Source organism: Meriones unguiculatus, chromosome 17 (assembly GCF_030254825.1).
Source record: "Meriones unguiculatus strain TT.TT164.6M chromosome 17, Bangor_MerUng_6.1, whole genome shotgun sequence".
Classification (NCBI taxonomy): domain Eukaryota; kingdom Metazoa; phylum Chordata; class Mammalia; order Rodentia; family Muridae; genus Meriones; species Meriones unguiculatus.
In genome coordinates this window covers 29,680,306-29,703,286 of record NC_083364.1, presented here as the reverse complement: position 1 = coordinate 29,703,286, position 22,981 = coordinate 29,680,306, and the positions used below count along the sequence as shown (strand labels likewise).

At 40.0% G+C, this 22,981-nt stretch overlaps 1 long non-coding RNA gene across 2 annotated transcripts; it reads left to right on the top strand.

The window, feature by feature from the left end:
* The first annotated feature begins 11,224 nt into the window (after positions 1-11,224).
* LOC132648684 (uncharacterized) lies at positions 11,225-21,602 on the top strand. 2 transcript variants are annotated; one of them, XR_009587081.1, is made up of 3 exons: positions 11,225-11,458; positions 21,319-21,373; positions 21,478-21,602. It is a non-coding gene; the product is annotated as an uncharacterized LOC132648684 (long non-coding RNA). The 2 variants fall into 2 exon arrangements; XR_009587080.1 differs by lacking the exons at positions 21,319-21,373; positions 21,478-21,602 and adding exons at positions 11,636-11,769; positions 12,019-12,216.
* The last annotated feature ends 1,379 nt before the right edge of the window (positions 21,603-22,981 follow it).

Here is a 22,981-nt window from a genome sequence, read left to right as displayed (position 1 = left end):
AAGCCTTTGATAAATTAAAACAGGCCTTCAAAATAAAAGTCCTAGAGAAAGTAAGACTAAAGGGAACATACCTCTACAAAATATAAACTCTATATGAGAAAAGCACAGCCAATACCATCCTAAATGGAGGAAATACTTGAACACAATCCCACTGAAATCAGGAACGAGATAGGGTTGTCCACTACCACCATTCTATGGAAATATTGTGCTTGAGGTGTTAGCTGGAGCAATAAGACAATAAAGAAAATTAAAATAATACAAATAGAAAACGAAGTCAGACAATCGTTCAGAGGACATGATATTATAAATAGGAGATATCCAAACTTTATAAATAAAAACTTAGAGAAATTATCAACATTTTCATCATTGTGGCATGATAAAGAAAATAAATTTGCAATATTCAGTATCTTTTTTAATATACTATCAACAAAAAAAATAGAAAAAGAGATTATGGACCTACCTCCATCTACAAAACAAAATAAAACAAAACAAAAAGCCCTAGTTGAGGGCTGGAGGGATGGCTCGGTGGTTAAGAGCACTGACTTCTTTTCCATAGGACCCAGGTTCAATTCCCAGCCCTTACATAGCAGTTCATACCTGTCTGTAACTCCAGTTACAGAGGATCCAACACCCTCATACAGGCATATATGCAAGCAAAACACCAATACACATTAAATAAACATTTAAAAATACATCTAGCAATAAACCTAATCAAGAAGTGAAAGGCCTCTGAAATGAAAGCTTTAAATCTCTGAAGAGAAAGATATAAAAATACTAGAAAACAGAAAAACATACCATACTCATGGACTTGTAGAATATTGTGAGAATGGTCATTCTTCCAGAAGCCATTTTCGGATTCACTGCAATCCCAATCAAAATCTCCATCTCATTCTTCACTGAAATAGAGAAAAATAAACTATCCTAAGATTCATAATGAACCACAAAGTACCTGATAAGCAAAGCAACAGTGAGCAAAAAGGACAGTGATGGAGGTATTACACACCTCAAGATGTATTCCAGAGCCAAAGTAATAAAAAGAAATGGTACTAGCAAAAGCAGAAAAGAAAACAAACAAATAAAAGAAACATCTAGCCCAATGAATCAAAATTGAGAATTCAAAGATGAGCCTGCATAACTAAAGCCATATAATGTTCGACAAATATGTTAAAACAGACAGGGGATAAAAAGTATCTAGGAAAAATTAGGTGCCCACATTGAGAAGAAAGAAATTGGAGCTGTACTAATAAGACCTTGCTAAAAAACAAATGAAACCTGAAATAGTCAAACTGCTGGAAGAAAATAAGCTACATGACACAGGCACAAGAAAGAACTTTCTGAATGGGACTCCATTTATCCATGAATTAAGGCCAAGGGACATGTGAGGCCTCATAAAATTAAAGCTCTTCTGCAATGGCTAGAGGAGCCATCAAGTGAAGAGGGAGCCCACAGAGTGGGAAGAATCTTTGCCAGCTGTGCATCTGACAGGTGAATGTTCATAAAATAAAGACCTCACAAACTGCAGCCAAGAAAACAAATGACCTGATTAAAAATGGGGACACATGTGGAGGCCAGAGACAGATGCCAGATTTCACCTTCTATCAGGTTTTCTCTCCACTTTTTTGTTAGAAATTCTCTTATTCCTCATGGAATCCACTATTCAGCTAGACTTGCCAGCTGGGGAACTCCAGGACCTGCCTGTCCCTGCCACCCTCACTGCATAGCACTACGTCTGGCTTTTATGTGGGCATTAGAGGTCTTCGCTCAGCCAGGACTTTACTAAGTGCTCCGTTATCTTCAGTTGCCAATTTTATAAGTGTAATTTAACCCTTAAAATACATTTGTAGGATATTCGCCCACATTTTAGCTCAATCTGGTGTTTTCCCTGCTCCTATATATCTTTCAGCTTTAAAAATACTATCTACTATTACAGTCACATAGAAAAAAAATTTGCATTTGATTTACACGTATCAAAAATGCTTATGATATGATATTAAACCTAAAATACTATTAAATGTAAACTGCACTCTTTTCCCACAAAAATACAAGTTACACCCATACACGCATTCTGTGATTTTAAAAAAGACAGTAGATCAATAGATAAAAAGAAGGGCCGCTGTATTTTAATTCTGGAAATGCCAATTGGGGTTTTATAAGAACTAAACATTTATAGACATTGTTCATCAGAAAGGTGAACACTGCAAATGCTGCTTGAGTCCCCACTGCAGGCTGATCAAAGAGCTTTCCAGTTCCCCATGCTGCTCTCTTCTCCGCACCACTGCTGGGGTTCTGCGAATCACTTTGTGGTCACACAGAACACAGAATAAATGCTCTTCAAAGGTCCTTCTGTTCTTCTGATGTGGAGTTTGAAATCTTTGACATGAGCCACCCAGTTCTCCACGTCTATGCCTGAGTAGAAATCTGAGTTCAACGTTCACTTTTTCTCTACAAAGTCTCACATGTCAGTCAACTTCAACTCGCTGCTTTTAAGAACTTGAGTTCTCCCTTTGGAACTAGCATGAGAGAATCCTCTATTCGTCAAGTGTGGAAATATCTCTAATTTCCCATAGGCAGTTTATGGCTTCAGTTAAAGTGAGTACTTTTCGTGCTTCTTCCTATGACCCTCACATCTCACTGGGTTTCAGTTAGAGTTATTGATGTTATTGGTACATATGAATCATCACAAATAAATGTTTTTTTTCCAGAATTCAATAAGGGTGTTGTTTACTGCTTCTTGAAGTACTGTCTTTCCCAGTTCTGTCTTCTCACTATCACACTACATGCTGAAGACCTCTCAGAGTAAGTATGTAGAAGGAGCACTAGATGGAATTACTTAAAACAAAACTTCCTTTTTAAAGTCTAGCTGCACTGATGTCCTAATCTATATCTTTATCTTGTTTGTGTGTGTGTGTGCACACACACGTGTAGCTGTGTGTGCATACATAAGTATATACGTGTGGAGGTCAAAGCTTAATCTTGAGTATTGTGATTCACGAGCTAGCCATCTTGTCTTAGTTTTGTCTTTTATTTCTTACTTGGCTTGTGTTTGTTTGCTCCACTTTTTTTGTTTGTTGTTTGTTTTTGTGTTTAAGACAGATCCTCTCACTTGTCTAGGTTAAGAGCTAAGAAAGCCAAGTCAGCACTTGCCTCTGAAACTCATTTCCTAGGCCTGTGATTGTGATCAAGGTATTTGACCTCACAGAACTCCAGCTTCTTCCTCTATAAATAACAAGAAGAACACACCCCATACCCATGTCTGTGGATTCTTGTGTTCCTTGATCCATAGCAAGGGACAGTACTTCCTTCCTCTAATCACATTGTTCCTTCTATCTGATCTGACCCAATCCTTCCTAGGGAGCATGAATATTAACCTATTTGGTTGAAGCCTAGTAGTGTTTTCATCTGTGTTTTCCCTTCATAGCATCCAGTTGCAAAGCTGACCTCCTGTGGTCAGGTTAAGCTGAAGGCTAGCCAAGTAAACGCTGAGTCTTCCCACCCCTAAAAACCCTTGAGTCTCTGAGGCCTGTGTTGCTGTCCTGTGCTACCGCCGAAGGCCATTTGGATGTCCCTGGTCTGTGTTGCTGCCTGAAGCCTTGTTGATATTGCAGGGTAGAGCTGCTGAAGGGGGCATATTGATGTGAGTGGCCTGCACTGTCACGTGAGGCCATGGGGTTGTCCAGGTCCATGTTGCAGCCTGAACTCATGTTGATGCCTGTGGGCTGTTCTGCTAACAGGGGCTGTGAGGTCTCTAGGGCTTGTGCAGCTGCAGGGGACGTGGTTGGTGTCCATAGTCTATACAGCCACAGGAGATCATGTTAAAGTCAGTGGCATGTCTGTGGTCTGCAATGTCACCAGAAGCCATATGGACGTCCATGATCCATGCTCCCACTGACTGTAAAGGGCAAGGATGCTCCTTTCACCATGGTATTGATGACTGCAGACTCACTTTTGAATAAGAGGGATATAGAGGGCTTCTGTGACAACCCATACTCCCACATACCCCCCAAAAGTAACAGCCTAGACAGAACGCCTTTGAAGAGAACTCCTAAAAATTGTGATAATGATGCACAAATGTACAATTTTCCAGAATTGATGGCTTCTGGTGGAGGCCCAGGTGGGAAAGAAATCGTTTTTTTCTTCAGGAGCTGGCCACTGGGCTTTTGACCATGATCCAGTGACTATATGGGCAGAACAAATTGGAGTTTCTCCCCGCCCCTTCTCCTCCTCCTCTTCCTTCTTCTTATTCCTGGGAGGAGAGGCCCCAATGGTGGGGGTGACAGACCTGGAAGGACTGGGCAGTAAGATAGCTCAAAGATCATGATGTGAAATTCCCAAATAATCAATAAAAACATTATGGAAAAACAAAAACCCTTCAGTCTCCTACGTTCCTTCAAGCCTCAGGCCTAAAACGTAGCTTCCAAGCCTGTTTCATGGAAATTTGAGCTGTGGGATTTCCAGTGGGTTGATACCAGGACTTTCTTTTCCATTTGGCTGATGGTTCTTTGATGGGTACGTTTTTAGCTGAAAACTCTGAAAAGGAGAAGGAATCAATGCTCACAGTTGCATTTGGGTTCCAAATCTTACATGTCCTAAGCAGATCACTGGATCTTGGACAATACCTGTGACAACCATATCATTCAACTCTTGGTAGATGATACTAGTGGTACACAAGGTCATCAGTGAATTGACCTTTGGCTCTGTGTACTTGATGCCAAATTTTAGAGGAAAATAATTTATGACTGAACATTTGAATGTTTGAGTAACAAAACACACACACACACACACACACACACACACACACGCTTAGTAAAAATCTTCTCAAGTAAGGAAGTAAAAACAAATACAACATGCTGTTCTCTCCTCTGGAAAGGTCAACTCTGTCAAATGTTCTGAGTATAAGCCTAAAATGACTGACTCTTTACCTTCAAGTAGCTAATTTTAATGATGAAAAGAAAAATACTCATGAGCAGAGTTTCCACCTGACCTCACAGTCTTTGTTTAATGAATTCCAGGAGGAGGAAAGGAAGGTATGTATCTCCTCCAACCTTTGGCTTTTTGTGTAGAGTTTCTTTTGCATTCCACATGCAGGGCTGACAACAAAGTCTGAAGTGCAGACTTATCTAACTGGAGAGCATGACACTACAAAGAGACTTGAGCAACCAACCACACGGTTTTGGTGATGCGGTTTGAACAAAAGGTTCCAGGAGGCATTGCTGTCCAGCATGCAGCATTTCCCTTTTTTCAAGCTGACTTCTCCATTGCATTTCCCATCATCATATCTTGAACCTTATGCCTGATGCTTCTAGCACTGTCAAAGGAGTCACACCCATGAAAGGGACACTTAACAAGGAGAAAAGGACAGTGTAATCCCAAATGAACTACAGTGCTGGCTTTGCAAAAAAATATAAATAAATAAAATGCTGGGAGGCCCCTGGAAGACAAGACACCTGTACTGATATAGTTAAACACCCATCTCAAGGTTTTCGATGTCACAGAGCAAAGGAATTCGGAAGGACAGAGAACTCAAGTAAAGATGTCCCGGGTATTATTCTTTGAACTTGAATATATCCTGTCCACTCTAAGTTTGCTTATTTGATGTGTGAGCTCCCAGTCTTCATCTTCACACACACACACACACACACACACACACACACACACACACAAAATCAAAACAGAAGAGAGTCTATTTGCTGCTAGCCTCCCTGGCACAAATTCATATCAAACAAGAAGAGATTGCTAGTTGGCAATCTGTGAGAGTAGTCACAGAAATACACCTTTTGAGTAGAACCCCTGCTGGGCCTAGACTAGTTCTGAATTAATTGCAGAACTCATGTGTATGGTGGAAAAATAGGATCAGCCAGGAGTGAAAGACAAGACGGAAGGACAGTGTCAGCAAAGGTCTCGACGCTACTTGTCAATCATGATAACAGCTGCCAGAGTTCAGAGGCTGTAGAGCCTCAGGACCACAGTGGCCTGCATCTGAGCACATTCCAAAGGCTTTGCATCACATACCAAAGATGGTGGTCCTTGCTCATTTGTGTTCTCTGCCCTCCATAGCTCCAATGAACGTGGGTTTCCCTGGCTACTTTAGCTGCTTTCCACCCAGAAGGATTACTCATATGTACCCAGTGGCCATGCCAGTAAAACCACAGCCAAGACGAGCCTAGCAAGGCAGATGATCTCCACCCACAGGTCTCAAAAGGCACCAACTCCTCAGCAGATCCTTGGAAATCAGACAGGGCTCTGTGGCTTGCTCTTCACACATCTTGGGGTATTTAATGCTCACATCTTGGGTATGCAAAATTATAGGTGCAAAAGTACAAGGAAAGAAGGGCTGAATCTTTATAGCAATGTTGTGGGCTGCATTAGGGCATACATAGATTTTTAAAGAATTACCCTTAGAGCACTGTGTGATGGCAGGTATTTTTGATGCTACATTCCAGATGGAAGATACACAGGTTGTCAGGGTAACTTGTCTCAAGACTTTTGGTGATTGAATATGAGCAGAAATTCAATCAGGACATTCAGGAGGCAGAGTCAGGGAAACCTCTGTGAGTTCTGGGTTACATATATAGTGACATTCTGTCTCAAAGAGAATGAGGGGGAAGGAGTGAGAGTGGGAGAAGCTAGTTTTGTGAAATTTGAAGATGATAGACTTAGGGTGCTTGTAAATACAGTTTTACATGCCTGTTTTTTTTTTTTTTGGTTTTTGTTTTTGTTTTTGTTTTGTTTTGTTTTCATGTCTGTGCCATGTGAACTTCTTGTGGTGTGTGATTAGTTTTAAAAGTTCAGTTGTTTTTACTTTAATACATATGTATATGTGCGTCTAATAATTCTGTCTATCCCTCTTTTCTTTCTTTCCTCCTCACTTTACTCTTTCATTTTTGGATTGGAATGTTTCTATTTGCCTTTCTGGAGGATGGCTGATACACAGCCCTCTGTTTTGCGACGGTGTTTTTATTTCTAGAAGTTTCCTTTTGATTCTTACGTCTCTTTTTTTTTATATCACCCAAATATCCTGTGTGCGGTTTCCTGTGTGATGATGTCAGTGCTATTGTCAGGGCACATGATGGGTGTGAAGAACACTTGCGTCTTCTCTCATTCTCTGAGTGGTGGGATACGTTTTATTGACTAACAGAGACAGAGACAACGAGGCTCTTCATGTGGGGATTTGTGTTAGTCCAACTAGGAGTTGTGTTCTGTTTAATGTCCATTCCTCTGTAAGTGCCAGGTGATTCTGAAATGTAACTGCTCCTCTTTCTGTCTTCTTCTTAGACTGTGGGCTTCCCTAAGAATTCCTCTTCAGAGAAAGACTGTGTCATGCAGGGATTTCAGCATTGCTCCACTGCCCTCACTCTGGAGCCTGGGGGGAGTGGAGGTAGAGGTGGGTGGAAAAACAGTGTTATCTATTCACCTGATGGCATCTTTGTCTTTAGTGAGCTTGTGTCTCTGACCCGTGACCTTCACAGGGAAGAAAACATTCTTCACTTTGGTTTATTTCTCATTCACTTCCATATTCCTTTCCCTGGTACTATGAACCTAATTAATTTATTTAATTGTACTCTACTATTATTTGAATACAATTTATTGAGCATTGTTCTGGTGTTATGTTTGTTTTGTTTTATTTGGCTTGGTTTTGTTTTGTTTGGTTTGTTTTGGTTTGGTTTGGTTGAATTTCTATTAGGTAAGATAGAAAAGGGGAAGAAGCTAGAATGAGAGGAATACTCATATCCAAGCCAGAATAAGAGAATGGAGAGACCTTTTTTCCTGGGTACTTGGGTTTATTAACTCTCTGCATGCATTTTTTGACAATTGTCATTATGGGTTGAATGATAGCTCATGGAAAGAGAGATTACAGCCTTAACCTTCAGAACTTGTAAGTATGGCCTCACTGTGAATCAGGGTCCTGGCAGACTTATTTAAGTTAAGAAAGATCTTAAGGAAGTCCTTAGTCCAATGTGTTGTCCTTATCAAAGATGCCACACAGTGAGGTTTAGATACACACACAGGAGTTAAGTGACACCAAATACCAAAGACCACTAGAAGATGTGGTCTTCTCCACTTGAAAAGACAAAAGGGGGTCTGGGAGGATTCTTCCCATGGATTTCATAGATGAGAAAGCCTGACATTTCGGTTTCAGTTTTCTATACTCAAGCATGATTTTCTAAAGCCATGCAATTTGAAATATGGTTTATAAACACACACACTCTCTCACACAGATGCACATGCACACACACACCAGCTCTAGAACCCTAAGATAATTGCCTCCTTCAACCTCTGATAGACATGTGGCTTGAACCTTACTGGATCTCTGGATGGAGAGATCCACACAACTGTTTGTGTCTCTCTCTGTCTGTAAGCCACACACAGCCTGCCTCCTCAACACATCACTACTTTGGCTGTTATTTTCACTATGTCTTTTTATTTTTCTTTGCATTGTGACTCGATGATATTCCCAGTCTTCAATCAGGGGCATGCTATAGGGTCCCCCATGTTTATTTTTACTTTCTTAGGATCATACATCTGCATATCTGTTGTGTTGCTTTTCCTCCTGGCTCTAAGCTCCTGGAATAATGACTCAAGAGATTCAAAATATATACTTACAAATACTGAGGCCATATTACTAGGCTCTTTTCTGACTAGCTTATAATTTAAAATAATGCATTTATACTAATCTACATTATGCCATGTGACTGGTTACCTTTGCTCAGGTAACATGCATCTGTCTTCATATCTTCCCAGCTACTCTTCTGTACCTGGCTCTATCCCAGAATCCTTTCTGCCTGCCAGATGTCCTACCTTCTTTTTTTTTCTTGCCCCAGCTATAGGGCAATAGGTTTTTATTGATAGGTGATGCTTCCATACAAACACAAGAGATTCCTTCTATATATATGCCTTAAAAACCAAGGCTAGAGTAGAGCTATTCCATATATTATACAAATATATAGTCACTCAAATGACATCTGCACATATATATATATATGTGTGTGTGTGTGTGTGTATATGTATATATATATATATGTATGTATACATACATATATATATTTGTGTGTGTGTGTGTGTGTATAAACAAACAGGCCAAATAGCACACTGAGAAGCCCATGAAGCCCCAACCCTTTACAAAGAACTATAGTCAACTGAGGAAATCTGAGAGTAGGAGAGAAGGCCCTCTCAACAAACACACAGCCTTTGGTTGCCCAGGACCAAATGGTCAGCCCTGTATGCATGCATTAACAATTGGTGAACAAAGGGACCATGAATCTAAGTAAGAACAGTGAGTGGTATATAAGAGGGGTTGGAGAGAGAAAAGAAAAAGGAGAAATTAATTTTAAATACTATCTAAAAACTAAATGAACAAAGAATAAAAAATTCCAATGTGGAAGATTTGAGGATCAACACCCACAGTTGTCCTCTGTCCTTTATACAAATACCTTGACACATGCATGACCCTCACACCAAACACACACACACACACACACACACACACACACACACACACACACTCACACACACACACACACTTTATTAACTCTCACGGCATCAGAATAGTTGTCAGTATAAAATGGAATCTGCTGTCTTTTTCACCTGTAACATGAGGCTTGGTGAATGAATCAGATAAAAAGGGCAAGGAGAGTATCTTTGAAGAAAATGAATTTTGCAAAAAAGAAGTGAGTAGCTAAAAAGATATAAGACAAGGGTATAGAAGCTTCTGGAATATGCCCTTTCCAGACAAACAGAATGTAAATACTCAAGAAAACGTCATAAGGCTCCAGAACCTAAATAAATTTGGAGGCTCAGGAAGCCCATGAAGTATACAAGACCCAGAAAGTTCAGTGTTGCAAAATTCCCAGTGTCGTTCTTCCTCCAAAGCTAATTGTTAGGACGGGGGACACTCTTCAGAGAAACTGCCTGCAAGTACAACAGCTTTTGTGTGTCATGGCCTGTGCTGTTGTAGATGCAGCCATGTTTGAGTCAAGCCATGATGCTACCCATACATAACACCTCACTCGTGCTGCCATAAGTCACCACAATATACTTGTCAATTCACCGAGTTAGAATTGTTCTTTGGTCTGTAGTCAAAGCCCAGCCTGGGGTTAACACGTATTTGTTCACATGTGTCTAGCACAAGTCACAAAACATCAGTATTTGGTCTTGTAACTCATCTGTGTTCAACAGTGGCATCAGAAGTCAAGATACCGTGGAGCCATGGCGTACAAAGCAGTGCGCCATGGCCCTGCAAGCGTTATTAGGGGAAATAAGCTAGTATCTCTTGCATCCGACAAATCCTTGGGCAAAATGCAGCAAACACATTTTATAGCAGAAGATTGTTGAAAGGCCTTTTTCAGTTTGGGTATTTGTTATGTGAACTATAAACAATAAAAGATTAAGTACTAGTTGTAGGATAAATGAAAGCACGAGCAAAGTGCAGAACCCAAGCCACAGCACAGGATGTGCCCTGCTCAATAGAAGCGTTCCAGCAGGTAGCCCAATGGAAGCGTTCCAGCAGGTAGCCTTTGTGTGGCTTCCCCTAGAAGATATTTGTGGAATAATAAAGGCCCAGTGTTACATGGGGTGGTTCCTCGGGAAATGCTGCAGGTTGCAAGCGCCAAGGCGTTGCTTGTCACGTGTCCTCAGGCATGAAGTCTGCCGCCCGAAATGGATGTGCGTTGCATCCCTGGTAACCACGACAAGCAAATACCATTTTCTAAATACTGACAATGAGAACACGCACCAAACCCAGAGTAATATCTCCTGTCTGTGATGGTACTAAATGAAAACCACTGTAACACTGCCCTTCAGAAGGAGTATGACAGCCAAGAGAGACAGTTCAGGGATGATTTGCTTGGAATAAAAGGTCCTGTGTAGTAAACACAGGCAAGATTATACATAGGGTTCAGTTCTCTGAATAGCAAACTGGAAGCTTATGATTTCAGAGTAGATAACCTATCTTATTTTAGTACATACAAACTTAGGACTTCGTCCTGGCTAACCAGCCCCAAGTTTTTAATGGCTCTAAACTCCCCAGATCAATCTTCTGTCCTGAATTTACCTTCCCTTGCTGGGCTACGTTGTATTTCATCACAATGCGGACCCAGTTTCACTACAGGGCAGCTAAGGACATTTTCAGTATGGTTGTTCACACCAAACACAACAGACTAATCCAACCCACACTGAGTGAGGAGAGAGAGAGAGAGAGAGAGAGAGAGAGAGAGAGAGAGAGAGAGAGAGAGAGAGAGAGAAATAGTGAATTCCTACTGCTGAAATTTCAGAGTGAGATATGTGGTTGCAACCGGACTTACTAGGTAGTCTAACTAGCCTTTGCTCTTGCTCATTTCTCAGTTTTGTGTTGCTTTATTTTCAGGGGAATTCTATCCCTGTAGGAAAAGCAAGAACTAGGTAGCTGTCCTAGACGGTATGCAGGTTCCCAGTAACATCAGCCACAGAGATGAACGCTCCAGAGGTGAGTACCGTGCAATAGTGTGCACAAGTGGGACTCCGTACCTGAAGAGTGAGCTCCACTTTACACCGAGTCTTAAGTACATAATGGACCAAGTGTGAATAACTTAAAATAATAAGTGAAGGACAGACTTCAGCATTTGGTTAGGATAGGAAAATATTTTAAATATTTTTCTTGCAGGTAACATGCTCTACAGAATCATAGCTTCAGTTTGTAGGGTGAGAGAGACTCATCCCCACTTTTGTGCCTGGCAGAGTAGAAGGCATGGAGGGATGTTGCCACGATGGAAGCAGCTATTGTTTGCCATTCTAAAGGTTAGTTTCAGTGTAAGCTGTAGAGTCTGAGTCCGTTGTTATTTGCCAGGAGTCATCCAAACACATGTCAATATAAGTGATTATGTAATGAAATATAGTTTTAATACTTCCCCCAACTACACCCTTTTATGATGTTTCCTTTCTTCTAGAAATTTGAGCATTCCTCTGATTAAATTTCTGTTTCTCCCTAACAATTTATTATCATTTCTTAAAATGCTGAGAAAGTATGTTCTGTAACCTTTATTTCAGATGCTTCTTTTACTTAAGAGAAAACATGAAAGGATGAAGAGGACAAGCAGGTGATGAGGACAGTGGGGTTCCTCAAACTTAGCAATAACTATTTTAAGCATGATGGAATAAACATTAACATTAATAAGCAGTAACTATCAGATTGAATTTAAATAGTAAGATGCAGCTGTTTGGTTTTTATAGGACTAATAAAATGATAAGCATATTTTAAGTGTAAAAATGTTTTATGTCCATTGTACAGTGTTTATAGACACACACTTTGCATTGAAATATTAGTCTTTCCCAGAGATTCACCTTCACGTCTTTGGGGTAAAAAGTGTTTTACTTTAAGATGGATGCACTTCAGATCTGTAAATTTTCACTTTAAAAATAAATTAATATTTACATTAATGTGGTCATTTGTTTAAAAATCTAAAAACAAAACCAACTGAGGAATACCGTCTTAATTTTGGGCAAATCTTTTTAAATGTCCGATTTTATTTGATACAGGAGGAGTCTCAAATCTCTGCATTTAATCTATAGCAATGTTGTCTTTATTGAAAAATAAGAATATTTGCCTTTGCATGCTTTTAGTGCAAGAAAAGAAAGGAGGTTGAAGACCTCAGAAATACTACCAGGAATTGCAGGAGGCCTGATACTGCATTCAGACAACCGTCACCTTGTCTGAGATAGTAACAGCACATAAAACTGCCAGCCCCAAGCCTCCCTCTTCATAGGAACCCACTGAGAGAGACTCTATCCCAGCCCTTTTCAGGCCACTATGCATGGAGGTCATAGTGTTTATTATATACCCAAAGCAACACAAATACTAGGTGAGGTGTGTGTGGGTGTTATCAAGGTGTGTGTGTGTTATCATAAATATGTGTGTTATACTGAATATGTATTATCATATATATATACATATATGTTATATATATATAATCTTTTACAGTAATAATTGTGTTTTCTTAGGGTTAGAATGCTATCATAGGTACACACACACACACACATCCCACAAGGTAAGGCTTCGAAAGATCACCTCCATGACCTGGTGTTTTTCTCCCCTAAATGCACCTGTTAGCCTTTTAGAAGGTGAGGCCTTTGTGGGGGGGGTAGCAAGATTACAAAGATGCACTTTTTGTACCAGTGGGGTCAAAAAGAGAAATTAGGAGTCTTCAATGGGAAAGAGACCTCAACAGAAATTAGTGATGCCAGTACTACAATGCCAAATTTCTGGATCAAGTGTTTGGTACCTCATTATATCAGCCCACACTGACTAAGATTGGTACAGGGAAGTTCAGATGTGATTGTAATAGTTTATTTATTCTAAAAAAAATGTTTGAAAAATGCATTTATATGTCAACTTTTGCTAAGTATGCTTAGCAATCTTCCCCTCCCTCCCCCTTCTTCACCCATGCCCCTCCCCAAGTCCACTGATAGGGGAGGTCTTCCTCTCCTTCCTTCTGATCCTAATCTATCAGGTCCCATCAGGAGTGGGTGCATTGTCTTTTTCTTTGTCCTGGTGAGGCTGCTCCCCCTTCAGGGGGGTGGTGATCAAAGAGCATGTCAATCAGTTTCATGTCAGAGACAGTCCCTGTTCCCATTACTATGAAACTCACTTGGACACTGAACTTCCATAGGCTACATCTGTGCAGGGGTTCTAGAATATCTCAATGCATGGTCCTTGGTTGGAGAATCAGTCTCAAAAAAGACCCCTGTGCCAAAATTTTTTGGTTCTGTTGCTCTCCTTGTAGAGCTCCTGTCCTCTCCAGGTCTTATTATTTCCTACTTTTTTCATGAAATTCCCTGCACTCTGCCCAAAGGATGGTCATAAGTCTCAGCATCTGCTTTGATACCCTGCAGCATAGAGCCTTTCAGAGGCCCTCTGTAGTAGGCTCCTGTCCTGTTCCCTGTTTTCTCCTTCTTCTGATGTCCATTCTCTTTGCCTTTCTGAATGGGGATTGAACATCTTAGCCAGAGTCCTCCTTCTTGATTAGTTTCTTTAGATGTACAGATTTTAGTATGTTTATCCTATATTATAGATCTAATATCCACTTATGAGTGAGTATATGTGCTGTGTGTCTTTTTGCTTCTGGGATACCTCACTCAGAATGATCTTTTCCCGATCTGCCCATTTGCCCATTTGAAATTCCATGATTTCCTTGTTTTTTAGCGCTGAGTAATATTCCATTCTGTAGATGTACCACAATTTCTGTATCCATTCCTCAACTGAGGGCCATCTGGATTGTTTCCAGCTTCTGGGTATTACAAATATAACTGCTATGAACATGGTTAATCAAATGTCCTTGTTGAATACTTGAGCGTCTTTGGGATATATGCCTAGAAGTGGTATAGCTGGATCTTGAGGAAGCACTATTCCTAATTGTCTGAGAAGCACCAGATTGATCTACAAAATGGTTGTACAAGTTTACATTCCTGCCAGCAATGGAGAAGGGTTCCTCTCCAGCATGTGTTGTCACTTGAGTATTTGATCTGATGGGTGTAAGGTGAAATCTCAGGGTCGTTTTGATTTGCATTTCCCTGATGGCTAAGGACATTGAACATTTAAGTGTTTCTCTGCCACTCTATATTCCTCTATTGAGAAATCTCTGTTTAGCTTTGTACCCCATTCTTTAAATTGGATTAATTGATTTGTTGCCTTTTACCTTCTTGAGTTCTTTATTTTATATATTCTGGATGTTAGCCCTTTGTCAGATATAGGCTTGGTGAAGATCCTTTCCCAGTCTGTAGGCTGTCATTTTATTCTGACAACAGTGTCCTTTTCTTTACAGAGGCTTTGCAGTTTCTTGAGGTCCCATTTACTGATTGTTGATCTTAGAGCCTGTGCTGTTGGTGTTCTGTTCAGGAAGTTGTCACCTGTGCCAATGAGTTCAAGGCTTTTCCCCACTTTTTATTCTAACATGTTTAGTGTGTCTGGTTTTATATTGCCGTCTTTGATCCACCTGGATTTAGTTTTGTACAGGGTGGTAAGTATGGATCTATTTACACTTTTTCTACATGTAGATATCCAGTTAGACTAGCACCATTTGTTGAAGATGCTATCTTTTTTTCTTTTTCCCATTGAATGGTTTTGGCATCTTTGTCAAAAATCAGGTGTCCATAAGTGTTTGGATTTATTTCAGGGGCTTCTATTCGATTCCATTGACCCACCAGTAGGTTTCTATGCCATTACCAGGGAGTTTCTATTACTGTTGCTCTATTGTATAGCTTGAGATCAGGCATGTAGATACATCCAGAAGATCTTTTATTGTAGAGGATTGTTTTAGCAATTCTGGATTTCTTCTTATTCCATATGAAATTGAGAATTTTCCTTTCAAGGTCTGTAAAAAATTGTGTTGGTAATTTGATAGGAATTTCATTGAATCTGTAGATTACTTTTGGTAAGATGGCCATTTTTACTATGTTAATCCTGGGAAGCCATGAGCATGGGAGATTTTCCATCTTCTGATATCTTCTTCTATTTCTTTCTTCAGAGATTGGAAATTGTTTTCATACAAGTTTTTTACTTCCTTGGTTAGGATCACACCAAGGTACTTTATGACTTTTCTGGCTGTTGTGAAGGGTTTGGTTTCCCTAATTTCTTTCTCAGCCCTTTTGTCTTTTGTATACAGGAGAGCTACTGATTTTTGTTTTTGAGTTAATTTTGCATCCAGCCACTTTGCTGAAGTGTTTATCAGCTGTAGGAGTTCCCTGGTAGAATTTTTGGAGTCACTCAGGTATACTATCATATCATCTGCAAATAGTGATACTTTGACTTCTTCTTTTCTGATTTGTATCCCCTTGATCTCCTTCAACTGTCTTATTACTCTACAAAGGACTTCAAGAACTATGTTGAACAGATATGGAGAAAGTGGGCAGCCTTGTCTTGTCCCTGACTTCAGTGGGATTGATTTAAGTTTCTCTCCATTGAGTTTGATATTGGTTATAGGCTTACTGTATATTACCTTTACTATGTTTAGTAAGTGCCTTGTATCCCTGATTTCTCTAAGACTTTAAACATGAATGGATGTTGGATTTTGTCAAATGCTTTTTCAGCATCTAAGGAGATTATCATGTAGTTTTTCTCCTTCAATTTATATGGTGGATCACATTGATGGATTTTCATATATTGAGCCACTACTGCATGGCTGGGATGACACTTACTTGGTCATAGTGGATGATATCTTTGATGTGTTCTTGTATGCAGTTTGCAAGTATTTTTTTGAGTATTTTTGCATCAATGTTCATAAGGGAGATTGGCCTGAAATGCTTTTTCTTTGTTGGGTCTTTGTGAGGTTTAGGTACCAAGGTGTCTATGGCTTCATAGAATGAGTTTGGTAGTGTTCCTTCCGTTTCTATTTTGTGGGATAGTTTGAAGAGTATTGGTGTTATCTCTTCTTTGAAGGTCTGGTACTGGTAGAATTCTGGGCTGAAACCATCTGGCTCTGAACTTATTTTATTTTATTTTATTTTTTGCATGGGAGACTTTTGATGACCGCTTCTATTTCCTTAGGGGATATAGGACTATTTAATTGATTTACCGGGTCTTGATTCAGCTTTGTCAAATGGAATCAATCAAGAAAATTGTCCATTTCATTTAGATTTTCAAATTTTGTTTAGGCTTTTGACGTAAGACCTACTGATTGTTTGGATTTCCTCAGTGTCTGTAGTTATGTCCTCCTTTTCATTTCTGATTTGGTTGATTTGGAAAGTGTCTCTCTGCCTTATAGTTAGTTTCACTAAGAGCTTGTCTATATTGTTGATTTTCTCAAAGAAACAGCTCTTGGTTTCATTGATTCTTTGAATTGTTTTATTTGTTTCTAATGTATTGATTTCAGCCCTGAGTTTGATTATTTCCAGCCGTCTACTCCTCTTTGCTGTGTCTGCTTGTCTGATTTTTTTTTTCCATAGGGCATTTAGGTGAGCCATTAAGTTGCTTGAATGAGATGTTTTGAATTTCTTCTTGAAGGCACTTAGTGCTATGAGCTTTCCTCTTAGCACTGCTTTCATTGTGTCCCATAAGTATGGGTATATTGTGCCTTCATTTTCATTGAATTGAAGACTTTAATTTCTTTCTTTATTTCTTCCCTCACCCAGCTGTCATTTAGTAGAGAGTTGTTCAGTTTCCATGTGTGTGTATGCTCTTTTTTACTTCTGTTGTTGTTGAGGTCGAGCTTTAGTCCATGGTGATCAGATAGGATACAAGGAATTACTTCAATCTTCTGAATCTGTTGAAGCTTCCTTTGTGGCCAACTATATGGTCTATTTTGGAGAAAGTTCCATGAGGTGTTGAGAAGAAGGTAATTTTTTTTGTGTGTGTTTGAATGAAAGGTTCTGTAGATGTCTGTTAGGTCCATTTGATTCATGATCTGTTAGAGATATTGTGTCTTTGTTTAATTTCTGTTTTGTTGACCTGTCCTTTGTTGAGAGTGGGGTGTTGAAGTCTTCCTCTATTATTGTGTGGGAATCCATGTGTGGTTTAAGTTTTATTAATGTTTCTTTTACAAATGTGGGTGCCCTAGCATTTGGGGCATAGAGGTTTAGGATTGTGATGTCTTCCTGGTGGACTTTTCCCTTGATGAGTATGAAGTGTTCTTCGCCATCTCTTTTTATTAATTTTGTGTGAAAGTCTATTTTATTAGATATTAGAATGGCAACTCCTGCTTTCTTCTTGGGTTCATTTGCTTGGAAAACCATGTTCCAGCCCTTTACTCTCAGGTAATCTCTATCTTTGTGACATAGGTGTCTTTCTTGTATGCAGCAGATTGCTGGGTCTTGTTTATGCATCCATTCCGTTAGTCTGTATCTTTTTATCAGAGAATTGAGTCCATCGATGTTGAGAGAAATTAATGACCAGTGGCTGTTTGATCCTTTGACTATGATGTGGCTGTGGTAGTATGTTTGTGTGCTTGGATACTTTTTGTTTTGCTGTAATGAGGTTAATTATTTCCCGTGGTTTTTTTTTTTTTTTTGAAAGTAGTTAGTTTTCTTGTCTTTTATTTTTCCTTCTAGTATCTTTTGTAATGCTGGATTTGTATGTAGGCATTGCTGAAATTTGTTTTTGTTGTTGAATATCCGGTTTTCTCTGTCTATGCGGACTGAGAGTTTTGCTGGGTATAGCAGCCTGGGCTGACATCTGTGCTCTCTTAGGGTCCCCATGATATCTGTCCAGGCCTTTCTGGCTTTCAAAGTCTCTGTTGCAAAGTCAGGTGTGATTCTGATGGGATAGCCATTATAGGTTACTTGGCCTTTTTTCCTTGCACCTTTTAGTATTTTTTTCTTTGTTCCGTATACTTTACTGTTTTGATTATTATATGCCAGGAGGATTTTCTTTTCTGGTCTAATTTATTAGGTGTTCTGTAGGTCTCTTGTATTCTTATAGGCCTCTCCTTTACATTGGGGAAATTTTCTTCTATGATTTTATTGAAAATATTTTCTGGTCCTTGGAAGAGGGAATCTTTTATTTCCTCTATTCCTATTATTTTTAGGTTTTGTCTTTTCATGTTGTCTTGGATTTCTTGGATGGTTTGTGTCAGGAATTTTTTTAGATTTATTATTTTCTTTGATGGATACATCGATTTCTTCCATTGTATCTTCTGCACCTGAGATTCTTTCTTCCCTCTCTTGTAGTCTGTTGGTTACGCTTACCTCTGTAGTTCCTGTTTTCTTTCCTAAGTTCTCCTTTACCATGATTTTCTCTGTTTGTGTTTTCTTTAATTTTTCCAATTCTGTCTTCAGATCTTGAACCGTTTTTTTGATTTCCTTCACCTGTCTCACTGTATTTTCCTTCAATTTCTTCACTTGTTTGTTTGAACATTCCTCTGTTTCTTTTATTTCTTTCAGTGATTTAATCATTTCCTCTCTGAAAGCCACAAACTGTTTGGCTGCATCTTCCTGTATTTCTTTATGGATGGCCATAATCTGTTTGGCTTTATCTTCCTCTAATTCTTTATGTATTTTATGTGTTTCCTCCATTAAGCACTTCATAAGCATAGATGTTGGTCATCTTCTTGAACTGGGTTTGGTGGATGCCATATTGCTTTGCCTTTTATGGTTGTGCTTTTACACTGGCCTCTACCCATCTGGCTATCTCAGATGTTGTCTGTTAATGTCTGGCTTGTGCTGGGGTCCTGGGGTGGGGAGAATCCTCTTGGCAGGGTTCTGAAGAAGATCTCAGCTTTTTGGCTATGGTCAACTAAATGGTGGTGCTTCTCAGGAATTGTCAAAATTCACATCAGACAATGGACCTGTATGGTAACTGTGTTGTTCAGGAAGGCTCTCCTCTCATTAGCAAAAGTCCTGGAGATGGCTGCCCTGCTGCTGCGTTTCTTGCTCTGAATTTATTGAGCTGCTGCTGCTGCTGCTCTTAATCTGTATCTTCTGTGCACAGCCCTTGTGAAGAACCAGGGAGTCCCACGGTTTTCTCAGTTTAGCTAGGGATAACTGGTCTCATTTTGGAGCCGTATCTGATGGCTGCTCCAATGGCTCTCAGGCTTTTGTAGGACTGAGTTTGCAGCTGTGTGCCCCAGTGCCCTTGCCATAATCAATGGCAGGTGAGCACGGCACTCATGCCTGCACTAGAACACCAGAGCCTAGAGCCAGAAACTCTTCTGGAGCTGGGTGTCCTGAGCATTAGATCTGGTATTTCCCCTGCTGTGGGATTTCCTCTGGACAGGGTCACCCAGACTTGGTGTTTTGGGGGATGGCAATTCTGTCTGGGAAGGCAAGGAGAATAAGCAGGCACAGGCACGTGGCTTTGCCTTGCTGGCATTTGGAAATTGGGTGTCTGCAGAAAACTGGGAACTTTTCCCTAAAACTTTTCGGGGTGAGGGGGTGTGTCAGCTGAGTGCTCTGAGGTCAGACCTGCTGCCCCACACACACACTGTGGGTTTTCACCCAACCAAGAAACTCAGTCTTTGGTGGCCTGGGGCCCACAGTTCAATCTGGGGCAGCAAGTCAGGCTTGCAGGCAGGACTCTGTTGGTGCCTTTGTGCCTGGCTCTGGGCTAGCTGCTGGGGGGACCCTGGGTCTTTTTCAGAGATTGTCTGGTGACCTAAGATGGTTCCCGATCATTTCCTGCACCGTGAGATTTTTCTCTCAACTGGAAATTTCAGTCTCTGGTGTTGTGGGCCCACAGTTCAGACTGGAACAGTGATCAGAGCACACTGCTATGTGGCTCTGGGCTGGCAACTGAGCACATGACAGGACCCGGGAACTGTTCTGCAGTTTAGCTGGGTGACCTGAAGCTGATTGAATCCCACACCATGGGGTTTCCTCTCACCTGGGAAACACAGTCACTGGTGTTTTAGGACCCAGAGTTCTGTCTGCTGTCACTGTGCAGGTGCTGCTGTGCTGCTGGTTAGAAAGAGTGTCCCAGTGCCGCCATCTTGGATCCCCCTTACAAATGAACATTTTAAGAGGAATATTGAACAAAAATCTGAATATATCTATGAAGCATCTTTTCCTGTGCTCTCTGTGTTGTTTGGTTTCACATATAGGAGGTTCTGCCTCAGGAAGTATTGTAGTTCTAAAGTTCTTCAAATAGACTTCCAAATGAACCAATTAAAAAAGGAGACTGTGTATGCATGGCTAAATGCATGAGGGATCTTTTACACATTATTGTGTTTACCTTAACTCTCTTCAGGAAACAATTGTGTTTTCTTTGGGTGAAATACTGCCATGTTTCCATTGTATTATTAACTCATTTTAATGTCAGTTTTTAAACAAAAGCTTTTGAAATAATGTGTATTAATCATCATTTACATACCATATACGTTTACAATTCAAAATTGGTTTGGAGCTCCATTATGTTTGAATCATTATGGATAACAGTATTCCCAGTTGTTATGTAGTGTCTAAATTATTAATACACTCTCACACAGAGAAACAGACGCAGAGAAGTTAAGCAGTGTGCTTGAGGCCACAAAGCAAGTCCTGATACTCATTTAAATGGCAAATAAGTTTTGCGTTTTAATCATGTCCTCAAGCTTTGTTTGTAATTGTTCAACATGTTTTCCCCTGCTTTCATTGACCTGAATATCAGGGTTACCATGTACTCCGAGTCACAAACGAAGGTGGACATTGTCCTTCAAAAGCAGTGATGATGAGAGGACATCTATAGTTCCCCCAGTCTCTTGAATCAGCCCAACTTTCTTTAGCTCCAGAGAACATATAAGCTATCTCTCCACACATCACACACACACACACACACACACACACACACACACAATGTGTTTATCCTCCATAACTATGCAGCAGGGTTTGTATCAACTACACCATCATACCCATTTCACTTAGTTGAATGTTGTTTTCTGCCTTCAGATTCAGGATAGCAGTATTACCTGTTTCCTCCTGATTCTGTTACCTGAATTCCAAGGTAATACAATATTATATATTTATAACATGCATGCTAAATTGTTACGTTTTAGTATTTTATAGCATCCATCTTCATCTAACAGATCTGCTTGCTTTTCCCCACAGAGACAATGCTTTGTGTCAAAGAAAGCCAGTATGTATGGAGCAGCCACTATGTATGTGTCAGACTTTTGTCTAGATGCTTTATTGACATTATACATATTCATGTGTTAAATTAGTTAAATAAATCAGGATAAGAATCTATAAATGTCCAAGTGGAAGTCACATATATATTTGGTTCGTCCTCAAACTTGGAGCCAGCCGTTACACAGAGAGCAAAACAAAACAAAACTTTGCTGCCCAAAATTTCTGCATATTTTACTCTTATATTAACCAAATCGTTCAGGAGAGAGAAACATGTTAGTGAGCATGGAGCCATACATCCTGGATCCAGCACTTCCCCTGGTGGTTTCTTTAGAGAACTCTCTGGGCTAGGCAAAGTTGCCTCCCCGTAGACACAGGATACCCACGGCTGTGGAAAGTCCCTTGAAGTTGCTGGAACCTACACCAGAGTGTGTGTGTCCATGGATATAAATATAAAGTGCTTCACTCCCTTCAACCCCTGAGCCTGACCTCATTTGTCAGTGCTCCCTTGGCTGGGTACAGAGGTTAAGGAAGAAGAGCATCCTGCCGGGCTGATGCTTTGACAGGTGCAGGTGGGCCACATGTACCAGGGGCAGGGTCTAAGCTTGATGAAGCCACACTTCATTAGGCTTCTCTGGCCTCGGGAGCAAGTTCCAGGCTTTTCTGCTGTTGCTTTATTTGTTTGTTTTTCTCTAGCATAATTACTTCTGGTAAAATCAGGCAATCTTAATGTTTACAATGTAAAATAGAAGAGAAACAGAAATTCATAATTTCTACCAAGTAGCATAATCACTGTAATCCTTTAGTAAGGATCTCCTGTGGCCTTCCCCCTCATACTTAAAAATGCTCTTATTTTACTCCTGACATTTTTTTTTCATACAACATAGCAATGAGGGGAAATGGCTGTGCTGTTTCCAGAGTGATCATATGAGTTAAATCATGACAATTTTGAGAAATCAATGAGAACTACAATTTTCAATATTTATGTGCTAGTGAAAGATGTTGAGGTAACAAAAGTAAACTATTCAAAATGTACTTTTCAAACTTAAAAGTTCACTCTACAATGTCATTTGTGTATATCAAAGCAGGAAAAATGATTTCTTTACAGTTGTAGTTTACAATAAATTTGAAAGGCTTGACAGTTTCCACTCATTCTCCTTGTAGATACAATATTATAAGTGAAATATAGTCATTAAAACAGTTGAAATAGTTGATAACCTCAACAAACCTATGCTAAGTAAAAGATCTCCTTGGTCCTAATAAATTTCACATCAAATCAATATTTTTTTTTTCAATGCAGTTTATTCAGGAACATTGAACAATCCTCGGACCCCGGGGAAAGCCAGCCCACAGCTTAAATAGCCTCTGGGTAGCCAACCCAGGCGTGCCACGGGGGCAATGCAGATAGGTCCACATACATGGAAGCAAGCCAGATCCTCGGCCTTAGCCAAATGTGGAGTTGTTCGTGACAGAGAGCACTCACCAT